This window comes from Engraulis encrasicolus, chromosome 1, assembly GCF_034702125.1.
Source record: "Engraulis encrasicolus isolate BLACKSEA-1 chromosome 1, IST_EnEncr_1.0, whole genome shotgun sequence".
NCBI lineage: Eukaryota > Metazoa > Chordata > Actinopteri > Clupeiformes > Engraulidae > Engraulis > Engraulis encrasicolus.
The window spans coordinates 28,015,158-28,020,157 of NC_085857.1; positions in this window are offsets into that span (position 1 = coordinate 28,015,158).

Below are 5,000 nucleotides of genomic sequence, written 5' to 3' on the forward strand. Positions count from 1 at the left end.
ATACAATATTAATGCATGTGTAAGTAACTTGTAAGGCATGTACTAAGCAAAATAAGACAGTTGTTAAGCATGTATTCACAAATGTCTTGTTCATGCCCAATTAGGGATTTATTACTAATATAACCTTAGTAAGGACCAGTAAGCCTATATTTCTATTTATTAGTAAGTAGTAAGTGGCAGAATACAATGTGTATAAGCTCCCGAAACACTGTGTGAACAAACCCTGAACAGTGTGAAAACAGATGCAGAATAAGGGTCCCTATTCTAAAGTGATGCATTGGTCAGCCCAGATGGCTCAGGGCCTCTGCACTACCAAAGTCCTAGGGCCCCCACACCACCCAGGCCTGCACTACCTAGCCCCCCCGATCTACAAAGTGTAAGGGTATATCAAAAAATTAATACATTCCCAGCTGAGTCATCTAGTTTTCTCTCGTTCATATCAATGGGAGGGAGGTAACAAGAGCCTATATATAGCAAGGATTGAACATACACTTGTCGATGGCGGTGGGTTGGTGAGATGTAATTTTTTTTCATGTACCACTGAGTTTTAATTGTAAAAAAAAACCAAAATAAATGCAGAACATTAGAATAATAGTTTTGAAGCAAAACTAAACTACTCTTTTGTGATAATTAAGTGAATGTTTGAGAACATTAGCTTCAAGAAGTGCAGTGCATGATGGGTACGCAATCTAGGCCAACAGACAACCTACCCAGCTCTGAGCCTACGTCCTTAGCTCCTCCCCTCACTTGTGAAATTTAGTTGCTATCCAAACAATTTGCCATGTACGTAACAACAGAAATATTGCTGCATTGGCCATGCATTGCATTTCTGACAAAGGGCGTACCCATCATGCACTGCACTTCTTGTAGCTAAGTTTCTCAAACATTAACTTATTTATCAGAAAGGAATAGCTTAGTTTCGCTTCCAAACTATTACTCATCGTTATATTCTGCATTTATTGTAGGGTTTTTACAATTAAAACTAATTGGTGTATGAAAAAATGACATCTCACCACCCACCGTCATTGATAACTTTACGTCCAATCCTTGCTATATAATGCTTCCAATTACTCATTAACATAGTGAGTAGAATAAGTGAGATCTTCATACCTACTGAGACTAATAGAATCTGAAATGCTCTTACACTTTGCTTCCCGGGGGGGACGTAGAGTGGGGGCCCTAGGTAGTGCGGGGGCCCTAAGCCATCTGGGCTGAGCAATGCATCACTTTAGAACAGGGACCCTTATTCCACATCTGTTTTCACACTGTTCAGGGTTTGTTCACACAGTGTACCAGGAGCTTATACACATTGTATTCTGGCCCTTACTGCTTACACATAAATAGAAATCTAGGTCTACTAGGTCCTTACTAATGTTATATTGGTAATAAATCCCTTATTGTGCATGAACAAGACATTTGTGAATACATGCTTAACAACTGTCTTATTTTGCTTAGTACATGCCTTACAAGTTACTTACACATGCATTCATATTTTATGTATTAGTGCTAATAGATGTGTCCCTAAAATAAAGTGTTACCACAAGTTCAAACACATAGTCATACACACGCACATACACATACTCAGAAAATGCTCACACTCATGACTCAAAACACACTCATACACACTTAGTCTCTGAACTGACTTAGAAACTGGAATCCTCAATTGGGCAGCGTGTCACGAGAGATTGGGCAAAATCTGAATAGGCTCACAAAGACAACTACACACACACACACGCACACACACACACACACACACGCACACACACGAGTGCACATGCAGGGCCGGCCTGAGGCATAATCGAACTATGCGGTGGCTTAGGGCCCCCAAACCACCAAGGGCCCCTGTGAGCAGCGAAGAAATGAATTATGATTATTTGAATACAGCTATTCTCTGCATTGGCCCCACACTTTGTACTTGCTTATATGCCCTCTCTTTAGTTGCTTTGGATAAAAGTGTCTGCTAAATGTAATGCAATGCAAATTGCATTGGTATGTTTTAAGCAAATTACATATTGTGGTGGCCCTAATGACAGTGGGTAGGCTACAGTTTGTTACACACACTGTGTAACCAATAGCAGTGGTTCGCAACTTGTTCTTTAGGGTTCCATATGTTGGCCTACAGGATTACGAAGTATCTAATGCTGAGTAGGTGGTGATATGGGGAGTCGGGATAAAATTTTGCTTAGGGCCCCATAAAGGCTTGGGCCGGCCCTGCGCACATGCACACTTATGCACAGACGCACACACACTGTGTGTGTGTGTGTGTGTGTGTGTGTGTGTGTGTGTGTGTGTGTGTGTGTGTGTGTGTGTGTGTGTGTGTGTGTGTGTGTTTGTTTGTGTGTGTGTGTGTGTGTGTGTGTATGTGCGCACACGCGCACGTGTGTGTCTGTGTGTGTGTGTGTGTGTGTGTGTGTGTGTGTGTGTGTGTGTGTGTGTGTGTGTGTGTGTGTGTGTGTGTGTGTGTGTGTGTGTGTGTGTGTGTGTGTGTGTGTGTGTGTGCACGCATGTGTAACTATGCATGTGTAACTATGTTAGCAATGCAATCAACTGTTGTTAACTGGTTAGAACTTCTGCTTTTGATGAACAAGAACATCAATAGTTATAGGATATTTATAGCACATTACCATACATAATTGTCACTCAATGTGCTTGAGAGAAAAGAAAGAGAAAAATATTATTAGTAATAATAGTAGGCTAATAGTAATGATGTATAGTAATATAAGTAGAAAATATGATCACACTCATGACTCAAACCATGACCAAAGTAAAGCTGTTTTTAATTTCGTTTTAAAACATGATACTGTTTGGGGCAGTAAATGGGGTCCAAGCCTAACCCCTACCCCTAACCCTAGAACCAGAAAGACACATCTACAGTCATGGCCGTAGCGACGTTTGAGGCCAGCGAGGTCTGAGTTTTTAAATTAAATTATATATTTTTTTTTATTTTTTTTCACAGAACATGCCCGACTGAAACAAACTTGCAACACTCAGACCCTCTGTGAAACTTCATTTGCAAACTGTGGTTAAAATCCATGTGCTATGGGTTCTATTTTTGCCTTTGGGTTCTTTTTGCGAGTGAAAAAGATAAATTAATAGCTCAAGTGGTGCGATTCGTGGGAGAGAACGCAACTCAGCCAACATCGCAAGTGATTGCCCGCGTTTGTGACGGCGCATTGCACAATTACGACGCATTCTGGTTAGATCATGGACCCCGCCTATTCCAAATGGCTGCCTACAAGGAGGAGGGGGCTAAAAAAAATAATAAATAGGTTAAAAAGTTAAAAAGTAAAAAAAGAGGGAGTCACAGCAGCTTAGCATTGTCATCATTAGTCATAATCATCATAGTCATAGTGCTTGCGGTTAGCAACATGCTAGATGTGTCTAGGCCAGACACATCTATCCGGATTGTGATCGAGTATATAACATTGTCTTTAAACAACACATTAGGATGGAAATTGGAGAAATAAGATGACATCTTAATCTCATTCAAGACACAAACAAACACACACATAGGCCTACACACACGCACACGCGCACACACACACACACACACACACACGCATGCACACTCACGCACGAGCACATACACACGCATGCACGCACAGGCACGCACACAGGCACACACACACACACACACACACACACACACACACACACACACACACACACACACACACACACACACACACACACACACACACACACACACACAGGTGCATACAATCAATGTCAAACAGACAGACAGGCTAACACAGGTACTGCTGCAGGGAAGTAGCCACAAAAGCCAATTCACACACTCTCTCTCTCACACACACACCCACACCTTCCCACACAGACACAGACACAGACACAGACACACAGACACACACACACAAATAATTTGGCACAACACTGTACACAGGCCCATCAATCCCATGGGAAAGCACGACTGACTGGCACGAGAAGAAACGAAATGAGGAGTTGTGACACTCACGCACGCACGCACGCACGCACGCACGCACCGTGTGTGTGTGTGTGTGTGGGAGAGAGAGGGGGGGGTGTATACTGTATGTACATGTCTGTGGGTTGGTCTGTGTGTGTGTGTGTGTGTGCGTTCCTCACCGTGCCTGCTTGCCTGCGTGGGTGCGTTTTTTAATGTGTTGGTTTGTATGTGAGTAGGGGGTTGCAAGTGAACTGGCAGGGGTGGTGAAATTGTGTCCCGCCTTCACCTGTCCTTTTTTATGTGTTTGTGGCAGTAGCAGTAGTAAAAATTAAGCGCTCCTACACACATAGGGAATATGCACACAGTATATAGCACCTGTTCTTGGACTATGTGGCCTATGATATGTGTTACATAATATGTGTGTGGGTATACAGTGTGTGTGTGTGTGTGTGTGTGTGTGTGTGTGTGTGTGTGTGTGCGTGTGTGCGTGCGTGCGTGCGTGCGTGCGTGCGTGCGTGCGTGCGTGCGTGCGTGCGTGCGTGCGTGCGTGCGTGCGTGCGTGCGTGCGTGCGTGCGTGTGTGTGCACGCGTCTGTCTTGGTTAAGCTCTCTCCTGCTTTGCCAAATGGTGGCATGAGTGGAACAATGGCAACATGGTCTCACATACAGCATATTACTGACCAAAGCAGAGAGAGAGAGAGAGAGAGAGAGAGAGAGAGAGAGAGAGAAGGGGGGGGGGGGGGGGGGGGGGTGAGAGAGAGAAAAAGAGTAAGAGAGAGAGAGACAGAGAGAGACAGAGAGAGAGAGAGAGAGAGAGAGATTAAAGAGATAAGGAAGGATGACCCAATAAAGAGAGAGAGGGATAGATTAAAAAAGCAGAAAGAATGCATGAAAGAGAGAAAAGTGTAGATAGAGGAAGACATTATGAAAGGGGGAAAGGAAAGCAAAGACAGCCCCTTGAAGGTGCACTGTGTAATATTGTAGCAGTTTCTTTCCAGATGTCATGCTGCTGTCCATTCACAAATGTTACCTTTTTCCTGAATACTTACCACCACCATGAAATTCTAATCGTTCATTAT